The following is a 14,093-nucleotide window of genomic DNA, read 5'->3' as shown; positions in this document are numbered from 1 at the left end:
CCTCTGTGATCAGGAGGTGCTGAAGGGATCAGTTGTCAGGCATCAAAGAACAAAAAATCATATTATTGTGTGCTCACCTCCCTGATACGATCACTGAAGACAAATGGGTGCATAAGCAAATGTGGTGAAGAGAGCTGATGGTGCCCGGCTATCAAAAGATACAGGGCCTGGGGACTTAAAGGCTTGAAGGTAAATAAGCGACCATTTTGCTCAGAAGCAACAAAGCCCACATGGAGGAAGGACACCAGCCTGTGTGATCCTCCTTCTTAGCCAGACACTGTACTAGGAGCTGGGGATACAGGATAGATAAGAATTGGTCCTTCATATTTGAATTTTTATATCATTATGAATGATGGGGAGTGTGGAGTGGAGATCCAAAGCCCCTCTGTAGGGTTCATGAGGGAGGGGGAGGCGGGAAGGGAGGTGGGGAATGAGGAGCTGATGCCAGGGCCTTACGTGGAGAGCAAATGTTTTGAGAATGATGAGGGTAATGAATATACAAATGTGCTTTATACAATTGATGTATGGATTATGATAAGAGTTGTATGAGCCCCCAATAAAATGATGAAAAACAAGAACAAAAACCACTTTACCCTATCCAGATCACTAAGGTGGACTATATTCGGAGGGGATGGCCCTTCCCCAGTGTATTGAGTGCCTGCCATCTGCTCTGAGAGGCTCTTCTTCTGACCCTGCAGCACAGAATGTTCTGCTGCTATTTATAAACCAGTTTTTAAGATCGTAGCTCTCCAGTTCCTTCTTCCTAGTCTGTCTTATTGTGGAAGCTCTGCTGAAACATTTCCCATGGGTGATCCTGCTGGTATTTGAAATGCTGGTGCCGTAGCTTCTATCATCACAGCAACACGCAAGCCAACACAGTACAACAAACTGACAGACTGAGTGGTAGAAACTGCTGTTAGGAACCTTATTTTTTAAACATCCATTTGCTGAAGCATTTTACTTAGCTTTAAGAACAGGTTGAGTAAAGAGGTGTAGATTTTCATGCATTCAGTGTCTAGCACTTTGATCAGCAATATTCTGGAAAGTAGCAGTCTCATAGTAAATAATCAGCATCAGCTCTGATCCCCTGTGTTCAGAAAATAATTTCAGAGCTCAAGTCTTACACAGAAACAGGGTAGGAATCCATATGTTAGCTGGCATGATTTTCATCACCTAACATCTGATGATCATGTCAGACTGGCATTCTTTAATACGCACTGATTCCTGCCAGGACTTCTAACTTTGCTAGCCTTTGCTTTATAGTTTTCCTCCTTCATAGCCAGACACTGTGCTAGGAGCTGGGGATACAGGATAGATAAGAATTGGTCCTTCATATTTGAATTTTTCTAACTACTCTCTAAATAAAATTTTTAAATTGTAAGAATAAATTTATACAGCATCTGCCTAATTGAGGAAATTGTTGTAATCACTGAGATGAGTTAAGATGATTGCAAAACTTAGACATGTAAGAATCACTTTTAAAATATTTTTTGTTGCGTGTTTCATGGATCAGATTGTTTATTAGTTTAACAAACACTCCCTGAAGCACTCCTATCTGCTCAGTAATGTCTGGGACATTGTGAGTGCATATGTGAGTTCCCCTTGGCTGTGTCACAAAATAAAGGATAAAAAGGGATGTCTAACTAACTCCCCGCCGGAGAGGGAGCCCCTGATGGGCAAAGTTGCCACGCCGGTCTTCATGCTGGCCCAAGCCACGAGGACCAGCAGAGCCAGAGACACTGCTCCGTATAGCCTTGATAGAAATATTATTTTTCCTTAACTAGCTAATATATTTTCCAAGGGCCATATTCTCCCAGTGCCTGAATGGTACCATGTAGGTGCATTGCCCACCTGGCCAGTGTATGCAAATGGAAAGCCTGGAGGCCTCTGGGATACTCTAGAGCCGCCACTGTACTAGACAGAGTAAAGATTTTTTCAACCTGAAGTTTGTGAGACTGTGATGACATTTACAAGTATTGGAATCCTTTCTCTTTTTTTAATCCAGTATTCATTTAATCATTTAATGTCTATTGGGCAAATATAATGTTTCAAGCATTGTCCTAGTTAATATAGTGAGGAATAAGAGAAGATTCAGCCAATAATTAGTTAAACAATAGAATAGAATATAAAATAATGATAAGGGAGAAAATAAAGCAGGGTTAGAAACAGAAAATGGAGGTTGAGAAGGGAGAATGTTAACTGTGTTAACTCAGGGATCTAGGGAGGGTTTCATCAAGAAGGGGACTTTTGAACAGAGATTAGAATCATAGAAGGAACCAATATGTAATGATCTGGAGGTAAGTATCTAAGGCAGAGGGAGTGGAAACTGCAAGAGCCCTAAAATAGGGGGTGGTTGTTGCCGTTGGCTGCTGTGGAGTCGATCCCAGCTCATATACCCTACGTGATAGAGTAGAGCTCCCATGGGATGTTCTTGGCGGTGAGCTGTACTAAAGCAGTTTGCCAGGTATTTCTCCTGTGAGCTACCACTTAGACCTTGACTTTTTGTGCCACCAGGCCTACTTTTCAAAATAGGGACAACTTGACATATTCTATGAAGAGCAAGGGGAAATTAGGGCTCAAGTGATGTGAGAAAGATTGTACAGATATGTAGGTCATACAGATGGTGATAAGATTATGGGAGGAAGCCATAAGAGAGTTTTAAAGGGGAAGTGTGATCTAATTTACTGGTTGAAAGACAATTGTGAGTACTCAAAAGGAGAGACTAAAAGCTTTGAAGGTGGGACCAGAACACCAAGAGATTATGGTGGCGTCCCTGGAAATAGAAGGGCAGCAGTAGTAGAGGGGAAGAAACGTGGTTTTATGGTAAATACTTTGAAGGTAGGGCTGACAGTAGTTGCTGAGTGATTCGGTGTGTATGATAAGAAACAGATGAATCCAAAGTGGCTGGTTTAAGCATCTAGGTTAGTGGTAATGTCGTTAACTCCATGGAGTTGGGCTCATGGAACAGGAGGAAAGAACAGGTTTGGGCATGGAGAGCATTAGGAGTTCCATCTGGGAAAAGTTTGGGCATAGAGACCATTAGGAGTTCCATCTGGGGCATCTTGATTTTTAAGAAAAGATGAAATAGGCAACTAGAAAATGTTATTGTGTTACTCAAGAGCGCAGCGGAAGGAGCTAGGGATAGACTCCTCTTTTCATTTATAAATAAGTATTTATTTTCTTTAGAATGTGAATCTACAGAGCGTAGGAATTATTCCAAGGACTATTTGTAGCTAAATATACATCCCCTAGGTTATTAAGTGATGAAAAATTTACAGGTACTACTTGGGCTCATTATTTATGAACACATTTTAATAAAAATGTGCAAAGACCTAGAATTAGAAAATCAAAATGGAAGAACATGCTCAGCAAATCTTACACTGAAAGAACTAAAAAAAACCAAACCCCACTAAGCCTCAAGTTGCAATACCAAAAGATTCTGTGGACCAAATATTAAGTAATGCAGGAATCAATGAAGAAGATGGAAAGAATGCACAGAGTCACTGTACCAAAAAGAACTGGTTGACATTCACCCATTGCAAGAAGTAGCATATGCACAAGAACCAGTGGTACTCAAGGAACAAATTCAAACTGCACGGAAAGTATTAGCCAAAAACAGTGCTCCAGGAACTGATGGATTACCAATGGAAATGTTTCAACAAGCTGATGTACTTTGGAAGCACTTACTAATCTATGCCCAGAAATTTGCAAGACAACTACTTAGCCAGCTACCTGGAAGAGATCAATAAGTGTACCTATTCCAAAGAATGGTGACCCAACAGAATATGGAGAGTATATGAGGGGGTACCCCCCCAAAAAAACAAAAATTTTTTTCAAAGCTATGTATTTAATTTTTTTTTTCACAAAACAAGCTTATCATCTTCAAAGTACTCTCCATTACACTTAGTACATTTGTCAAATCTGCGATTCCATCCCTGGAAACATGTTTCAAACTCATCTGTTTGGATTTCTGACAGCACCTCTCTTGTTTTTTCTTTACTTCTTCTACATCTTCAAATTGCTGTCCTTTTGTGTCCCTCTTCATTAATGGAAACAAAAAGAAATCTTATGGAGCGGGGTCATATGAGTAAGGTGCATCAGGCAAGGGAGGTATGCTGTTTGTTGCCAAAAACTGGCACACTGAGATGGCTGCATGAACAGGTACATTGCTGTGACAAAACCAGTCCCCCATCTGCCTCGAATCAGGCCTGTTTTGTCACACACAGTTATGCAGTATTTTCAGAACCCTTAAAAGGAGGCTTGATTAACAGTCTGACCTCACAGAACAAACTCCAAATGCACTGAGTTGACATTTTTGCCCCTTCGGGAAGTTGACAGATGTCCAGAATGAGGTTTGTCATCAGTCAACATTTCACATTGTTTGAAATGAGAAAACCACTTGTACACTTGTGGTTTTTCCCATAGTGCTGTCCTTGTTAGCTTTGTTCAACATCACAAGTCTCTGTGGTGTTTTTCCCGAGCAGGACACAAAATTTCACAGCCACATGCTGTTCTATTAAATTGGCCATCACAAAACACGAAGTTCAAGTGAAATTGCTTTTACGAAAAATTCACTGTGATCAAAGAGAACCTTCCCAGGTAATGCCACTGAGTGCACTAACTCACAGAAAGTTGCTGGATGCTTGCTTTGCAGGTAAAAATTCATACTAGGAAAGCTCCACCCTGTGGAACTTTTTTTTCCATTTTTTTGTTTTGTTTTGTTTTGGGGGGTACCCCCTCCTAGAGCAATATCCCTGATAACACATGAAAGTAAAATTTTTGCTGAAGATCATCTGCTGAAATACATTTATAGAGAACTGCCAAAGATTCAGGCCAGATTCAGAAAAGGACATGAAATATCATTGCTGATGTTAGATCTTATCTAAAAGCAGGGAATACCAGAAAGATGTTTATTTCTTTCCTTTGGCTGTACAATGACATTTAACTGTGTGGATCTTAACAACCTTGAGAAGAATGAGAATTCTAGAATATTTAATTGTGCTCATGCAGAAATTGTATATGCATCGAGGCAGTTGTGCAAATGGAATAAGGAAATACTGCATGGTTTAAAATCAGGAATGATATGCGTCAGGATTGTATCTTATCTCCACACTTATTCAATGTGTATGCTGAGCAAGTAATCAGAGAAACTGGCCTATGTGAAGAAGAATGTGTCATCAGGTTTGGAGGAAACTTATTAACACCATGCAATATGCAGCTGTCACAACCCTGCTTGCTGAAAGTGAGGAAGACTTGAAGTCCTTGCTGATGCACATCAAGAACAACACAATGCCCTGTCCTGCTCCATCCTCACGATGTTTATTGTTGAGCTTATTGCTGCAGCTATTGTGTCAGTTCATCTCATTGAGGGCCTTTCTCTTTTTTCACTCCAGTTTATCACATATGATGTCCTTCTCTAGAGACCTGTCTCGCCTGACAACATGTCCAAAGAACATGAGATGAAGTCTCCCCATTCTTGCTTCTAAGGAGCATTCTGGCTGACCTTCTTCTAAGAGATTTGTTTGTTCTTTTGGCAATCCAGGGTACTGTCAATATTCTTTGGCAGCACCACAATTCCAATGCATTGATTTTTCTTTGGTCTTCCTTATTCTAACTTTCACCTGCTTATGAGGCATTTGGAAGTACCATGGCTTGGGTCCAGCACATGCTGGTCCTCAAAGTAACATCCTTGCTTTTCAATGCTCTAAAGAGGTCTTATGCAGCATATTTCTCCAAGGCAATTCATTATTTGACCTCTTGACTGTTGCTTTCATTAACATTGATTGTGGATCCAAACAAGACGAAATCTGTCACAATCCTTCACCTTTTCATCTATTTATCATGATGTTACTTATTGGTCCAGTTGTGAGGATTTGGATTTTCTTAACATTGAGCTGTAATTTGTACTGAAACCTGTAATGGTTCTGTAGTTGTATAATAGAAAACAAAATCAAAACCCATTTCCTATTCATAGTAACTCAATATAGTGTTGTCAATCCAGTGTGGACTGTAGAGCTGGGGCTTCTTGTTTTAAGAAATTGTTTTCCCAATTGATGTATACTTTGAAGTGTATAGTTTTCTCTATGTCTTCTTTATGCTGTAGATATAAGTTGTGGTTGTATTCTTTCTGCCTGCTCCCATAAAGATTTACAGCCTTGACAACACTATATTGAAAGTAAGGTTTCTTTTTTGTTTTTGTTTTTAAAGTCTGTGTTTTAGATATTTTTTTATGAAATAATAATAACAATATATAATTGATCAAGGAGGGTTGGAAAGGGAGGAGAAAAAAGAGGAGCTTATACCAAGGGCTCAAGTAGAAAACATTTTGGAAATGATGGCAACATATATACAAATATGTTTGATACAACCAATGTATGAAATGTTATAAGAGCTATAAGAGCCCCCAATAAAATGATTTAAATAAAAAAAGAAAGAAACTAATGGGATCTTGTGCTGGATAGTGGATCACTGGTGGCATAGTGGTTATAAGATGGCCTACTAGCTGCAAGGTCAGCAGTTCAAAACTACCAGATGAGGCTTTCTACTGCCTTAGGTTACAGTCTGGGAGACCTACAGAGACAACTCTCTGTCCAATGGGTTCACTGTGGGTCAGAATCAACTTAATGGCAGTGGATTTGGCTTTGGTTTTAGAGGGTTGGATGTCAGATATGATTATCATCATCACTCCAAGAACAGAGACTTACTCAGCTTGTTTGAACAATTATTTTTATGATATATATATGATATAACAAAGGAGTTCTAAGGAGAAGTTTTTCCAAATCCATCATTGTGTCAAGGCCATTGGTAGTAGAAGTTTATGGATCTGTACTCTAGACCATTCTCTAAATGGCAACTTGTCCTTTCATTGCAACCTAATTCTTCTGTTAGTACTAATTGCCTGCATGCAATTTTCCCTTTTTCGTGATCTGAGATCACCTGCAATGCCAGGTCACCTTCATTTTCTTACCCATGTCATGATCTCTGATACAGAGCCCTTTGTCAGGTGACCAAGTGCCGTGGAAGAAGAGATGGTATTTCTTACACTGCACTGCGGACATGAGAAGTACTGTGCTTTTATATATCCAATCATGCACTATTATACTGAACTGCATTTCACCTTACATGATCAAACCTATGATCGTTTTCCCTGAAGGACTGATCATATGCATAAATTCATTTCTATACTACTAGCATGTATTAAGAAGAAATAATATTGATGAAATAAAAGGACAGAAATCAAAAGGAGAGAAAATATTTTGCTGTGGATCTAAATTATATAATTTCTTTCCATTACTTGAGATTGTGGAGCCTGAAGTGAAAGCAGACTTTAGGACTTAGTAGACACAGAAGGTATTCTGATTAGGATTTAGTAGACACAGAAGGTATTCTGATTCGTGATGTGCCATTGATTCACAGTACACTGGAATGAACAACCCAAGATTAAAATCAAAGGGTTATTTATTGTTTAGTTTTTTGTTTAACAGGCGAAGTGTATATTATATCAGCAGTAAACTACATAGTTCCAGACACTTAAGCTTTTGGAATGCAATGGCAGTTATCTAACGTAATGGGGGAGGGGACACCTTCAGGGATGAGAATACCTATGGAAAAGGACCTTTAGGAAAGGAAGGAGGTTTTGTAGATTACTTTTTTTTTTAGATTACTTTCTTAAGACAATAATTTACTATAAGATTTATATATTTTCACTAATGAATGCTTCATAAGTATCAAAAATAAACAATTGCTTATAGATTTTCTGCTCACAAATAACCATGTTACTGTTTTTATATAATTCTCTATTCCTCATCCTTTGAGACCATAACTATCACTTCTTAAGCAATATTAGAATCACCCTTTACAGGTTGTAGTTGGTTTGCCTCTCATTGAACAATATTCCAAAAAGATTTCTTCACCTAATTATGCAATATTCAAAATATGATTTATGGTGACTACATAGTAGTCCAGCTTATAGATTTATTATCTATCATAAACTCCTACCAGCAGATTATTTTTGGCTGTTTTTCACAATTACAAGTACTATTGTGATAAACATTCTTGTGTAGCTCTTTGATTTCTTTCAGATAAATTCACAGAAGTGAAATTTCCAGGTCAAATTATATCATACCTTCATTTTTTTTTTTTGCTGCATATTGAATTCTAAGGCATTTTCTTGAGAATTCTGCCAATTTTATTCTTTCTGTTTTAAGATCTTAGCGTTTCCCTCCAGAAGTAACTTGGCTCAAAGCAGTGCTAGTATTCCTCACTGGTTTTGATCTGGTCTACCATTTGTAGCCGACTCTGTTTATCTCTTAACTCTAGGGATACCTTTAGTAACAGAAACATTTTTGTAGATCCTTTATGCTGCAAATGAGACCATTTAAGGAATTTAATTTGGAGGTGGGATTAAAATGTGTTCCTATTTTATGCTTGCTCTGTGCAAGCTTTCTATTTATGCTGAATAACAAACAAAGAGAAAAGAGAGAGAAAACAAAGGCCTATCTCTCATATTGCATAGATTGAGCCCACCCAGTATATTGGACTGAAAACACATGAAACGTAATCTTGCCCTCTGAGACCTTACAATTCTGAGAGCCATTATTCAGAAGACATACTATGAACTGTGGACCTCTAGGACTATGCCCTAGAGTTAAAGTGCTTAAACCATACAGGAAACAGGCAAACAGCAAGACACCTGTGATCTCCACTTGTGGTGAATTGCGTGAATAAATTTTGACATCTGTGGAATCTGGCAGAGGAGAAGTATGAATATCTGTTTTGACTTTAGACTAATATTGAAACTCAAGGGATCCTATAAAGAGAAATGGGGATAAGTTGTGGACTGGAAGTAGGAGGTCAGGTAGGGGAAGGAAATTATCTACTCATTTCCGTTCTCACTGTACCCTCTGCAAGGGTGTCTTAGCCATTAGTAGGAGACTAGGCTTCTCCATGCAGTACCTTTTCATTCCTGCGGCTTTAAAAATACTATAGAGAATGAGTATGGCATGAGTCCAAGACGGTTTTTTGTGAGGATAGTGGGATTATATTTGAAACTGGACCTCTCATGAAAAATCTGGAAGGTGGATCCAGACGTGGGACCTAGTACTTCTGTAGTGTTTGTCACACTACAAACAAGTATGATGGAGAATGAGGATTACCTGGCTAAGGATAAAAGGACTGAGAGATCCTTCCCTACTGCTTGGACTGAAGACCAGTTGTTTGGTTAGCTAAAACAGGCATGAGTTAGAAGAAGAATTGTAGCACTGACATAAAAATTCCAACTAGCCCTTCTGAATAGATGGGCACACATTAGAAAATGCATAATAAATGACATACAGTGAAAATGTAAACAAGCCATTTAATAACATTCTAATGCTTGATTCTGATCTCTTAATTAAAATGTACATAAAAGAAAACAATGGTAGAACATCTGTGTGTGTTATTGGGATAGCAGGATTTATACTGCACCCTGGGCTTTTTTGTTTGCTTCTCAGTATGTGTGAACGCGGGTGGGTTTCCTCTCTGAAGCATGGCTACCCCATTTGAGCCCCATAGGGTCCATGTTTTTATCTACCTCTTGACAGTGGTTCTGTCCCCTTCGATTTTCTCTCCTACTTAATACTGGTGAGCTTGTTCTCCTAAGTGAAACTGTTTTCATTATTTGATCTGAAAGCCAGCCTTCACTCCACCCCTACAACCTGAAACTCTGACCTAACCCTGACTCACCCTTGTTATCTCAGCAGATGTACACAGCATTACCTAATATTTTTGGTCTCAATGAATAAACTCAAAGAGCTTTGGGGAAAACCATGCCCCTTTGTATCGGTGACCTTACAGCAGCTATTGCTCAGCTGGGTATTAAGGCTTTTAGATGTTAAAGGCAGAAATTCTACACAACCCCAGCTGGTGATTTTTCTCTTCTATTAATTTGGAGGGTGTATCTCTGAGGTTCATTTTTTCCAATTGTTAGGATAGGGTCCCAGCAATCACAAAAGTGGAGGATTAGTCAGTGCGTTAAGATATTTCACTGACATTTTTGTACTTTGAAACGCTTTTATTTCTACTTCAAATACACCTGATAACCAAAGAGTAAGCCTTTCACTAAGCCAGTATAAAAGTTCCTCACATCCTCTCTCACTTCCTGAAGAGTTCTGTGTCATTTGTCTACTAGGAAGTCACAGCCAAATGGCCTTCTGAAATATTACCATTCATATTTACTGGCTCTGTTTAGGAGACGGACACTCTGCTGGAACTAGCTTTAATCTTCACAATTAACTTTCAGGGTAGGAAGCTGTAGGGAACTGTATTCTTCATTCCACAGGTGATAAAAATGAAATCCACAGCCTGTGGCATCACTAGGGTTAGTTCCACCCATTGGGAACGGATGGTTACCTCATGGTCAACCCATGCACTCACCGTGGACCTCTCCCAGAGCAGATCACTCAGGCTCCTGTTATGGACAGATGCTGAGAAGTTGGTACCTACTGCGCAAGCCTACATACTCGAGAACAGAGTACTACTGCCCAATCCTGCACCATCCTCACAATTGATATGTTATAGCCCGTTGTTGCAGCCACTGTTTCAATCCATAAAGAGTCCGTAGTAATATTCATGATCAATTTTAATCATAGAATAATATCTGAAAAGGTTCATTGTAAATGGCCTAAATGTAATATAGCTTAGGTGAGATAAATACCAACAACAAAAATTTCTTATACAATTTTTCTATATTGAATTACATCATTAATTTTACAACATTATCAGTAACTGAACCTTTTAAAAACGTTTTTCCTCCTTTTTCTTTAATTACTACCTCATGCTCAAAAAGTTTTTGATATAGATTCGCAAATAGTAATTATCACAATATTATAGCTAAAATATCTGAAAATTTGGCACAATTAACAACTAAAAGTTCAGGCAGGAAAGAAAACAGCAGCATGTGTTTGAGGCATGTGCAGAGTAAGCCACATGATTTGAAGCATCACTGTAATTGGGTGATAACGACAGCTCAGACCAAAATGCATTAAAAGATTCCAAAATAAATTTGCATAGGGTTTTAGCCTTGTAGTTATATTGATACATGTAAACTAGGCTTATGAAAAAAATGACTTTTCTGTTCTACCTAAACTACAGGGATAAAGTTATAAAAATTGAAAAATATCTGCTGAAACACTGGATACAGATTTGATAGCCAGTCATTTTGGTGTCCTCCCCCTCTTCTATCTGGGGTGGTCCTCACCTTTCAGCCCCATCAGTGCCAATGCTCTCAGAGCCATTTCAATGACAAACCTGCGATTCGCACTTAGGTCTTCCAAACTTTCTCAAGTTCATGTTCATCTTTCCGAGGCCATAGAGTACGACTGCTCCCGTGTTCTGTGGTGATAGTGCTAGGTGGTGTTCAGAAAGAGTTCAGTAAAATCCACCCTGTTTGTGATGAATGTCTGAGCCTTGTTTTTTATATCTTGGATTTAGTTCACAAATGAAGAGTAATTATCAATATGTCACAGATGAAGAGCTGCATGTATGGATCAGTGTAATTTCTGTTCCTTGGCTTATAGATGCAGTGTGCCCCAGGGAGTTTCACAAATCCACATGGCATCTCCTGGTTCTGTATTAGCTGAACAAAGTGTAAAACTGGTATGTTGGGATGGCTCGTGGCTGGTTACTATCTGAGGAGGTTTTTGTAAGATTACCTCACCCTATGCAGACAGTTTCTTTTCTGAATTTCCATTAGCACTTGAGTGAGGGCTAAGCTATGATTTTTCAGTGTTGGCTTTGTGCTTCTCGGTGGGTGTGATTGTTTGGGGAAGTGTTGCCCAAGGGAGAAGAAGGAGAGGTGGGCGTGGTTCTCTCCCCCTTTTGCTAGTCTCCACATTCTTGTTCCCCTATTTCACATCTGATTTAATATTATTCTTTGCTATAATCTTTTGATGAAAAAGACATAAAATGTTCACAGACTAGAAGTTATTAAGACTTTAAATCACATAAAACTACCCTTGGGCATTTTTTTTGGCCTGAATTTTGCATAGTTCAGGTCCCTAGTAGAGGGGCTGGACTGCATGTAGCAATACTGGACCATCTCCCGTTCAATTCCCTTCATTTTTCCCCTCACTTTGGGAGAACCTTTGCTTTAGGCTCCAGACGTAGCCTGAACCAGACCAGATAATTAGATTTAAATGGTGCTTAGTCTATAGTGGTGGTAGCTATAGTATGACACTCAGGTATTTATTAAGGAGGACATTGTAATTTTTACTGGGGAAAACATGCACCTTAAAATATGAAAGCTCAGTTATTTTGCTTACTTTCTATGTAGTTTCAAGTGAATTATGTTACTCACCAAGCCTCAGATATATACTTTTAGTTTTTTAAATAGTTTTATTGGCTCTTCATCTACATATCATACCATTCAATAGTTCTTATCTGTGAAATGGGAATGAATAGATTTTTACTGGAGAAAGCACAGACTTTGTAATATCATGAGAACTCAGTATTTTTGGTTTACTTGCTGTGTAGTTTCAATTTTTGTATCTGTAAAATGGATATGAATAATATGACCTACTTTGTAGAGATGAAACCCTGGTGACACAACTAAACACTAGGCTGTGCACCCATAGGTCAGTGGTTTGAGCCCGAGAGTGACTGTAGCAGAAAAGTGCTGACTGTCTGCTTCTCTCCAGTTTTCAGCCTAAGACGGGTACCCTTCTGAGGCCATTCTCCTCTGTCCTGTGGAGTCACAATGCCTCGGAATTGACTTGACAACCTACAACAACAATGTTGTAGACTAAATACTCAGAAAACTGACCTACCGTAATGAATGCTACTTGCTTAGCCTTCCGTGATACAAGGAAAGGGAAACATAGAAGAGTGGCAATTAGCAGATTATGATACTGAATTTGAGAATGATGGTTTTTATCCTTTACATTCAACACAATGGGAGGACATTGGCCTAGATTCTGGAAGGTGCAGAACGGGATTCTGCTTCCAACTAAACCACTGCAGAGCTATGGATTCTTTGCTATTAGCCTTTCAGTGTCTCAATTTCTCCTCTGTGAAATGAGTGTGTTGCATTAAATGATCTCTGTTGATTTAGTTATGTCGTTTTGTCTTAAGAAGTGTCTCTCCTTCCCAGAGCAGTGCATGACTGTGTCACTCAACAATGTGTGAATCTTAAAGGCCAACAGCCAAGTATCACCGACAGGGCTGTTCAGATATGCTTTCCCTTGTGCGTCTCTGTTTACGTGCACATTTATGTTCTTCGTATATTTATCATGTGTCTGAGTATTTCTGCACCTTCATGCTTGTTGAAGTAAGCACACTAGCATACATTCATACATTTTTTTGGCTATGTGTGTTTATATATAGCATATATATATATATATATATATACAGTATGTGTGTATATATATAAATATATGTCTGTGTGAATGAGAAACAGATGCACTGTAGGCAGATAAAGCAGATAAATATAGATCTAAATAGAAGCATAAGCATATAAATATAGACATTAAATAGAGTGAAAGCACGCAGAGCAGCTCCATTTCCTTATTGCCTGAAATCTTTGTGCTGAAAGAGTTGAAAATCAGAGGCTGACATTGAAATTATTGGCTGAATGAGATTGTCAGGTCAGAAAAAAACACTGTAAGGTAAGACGATAACCTTTCTTTTAACTTTGAAGAGCAATTAAGATTTATTACTTGTAATTGTTTGATTTATAAAAGTTTTGGATGCTAGATAAGGTGATGCTTTAAGTATACCTGTATGTCACCTTTCCTAAAATTACCAGCAACAAAAAATGACAAATAAGATAAGAACGTCTATTCTGATCCTGGGAAGATGGCACCTCTATCCCTCCTATCTGGAGGCTGTGATTGGCAGCTCTCTCTTATTTCTAGGTGTGAACAAATGAGTTTGTTTCCTTCTACATTATTTTTCACATGTCCCTCCGAAGTTGTTAGTGAAAATTACCTGGAGCACAAGGCACCATTGTTGAGTCATTGTCGTGGACACACTTGTAATTATGTTTAGAGAGTGTGTTGTATGAGTGAACACTGGGCGTTCATCTATTACTTTTGTGTCAAAATAAGTGGTTGTGAGTT

Source organism: Echinops telfairi, unplaced genomic scaffold, assembly GCF_000313985.2.
Source record: "Echinops telfairi isolate 266 unplaced genomic scaffold, ASM31398v2 ScPeMD7_6;HRSCAF=24_0, whole genome shotgun sequence".
Taxonomy (NCBI): Eukaryota; Metazoa; Chordata; class Mammalia; order Afrosoricida; family Tenrecidae; genus Echinops; species Echinops telfairi.
The sequence above is the reverse complement of the archived record's forward strand: the minus strand, read 5'-3'. Positions refer to the sequence as shown.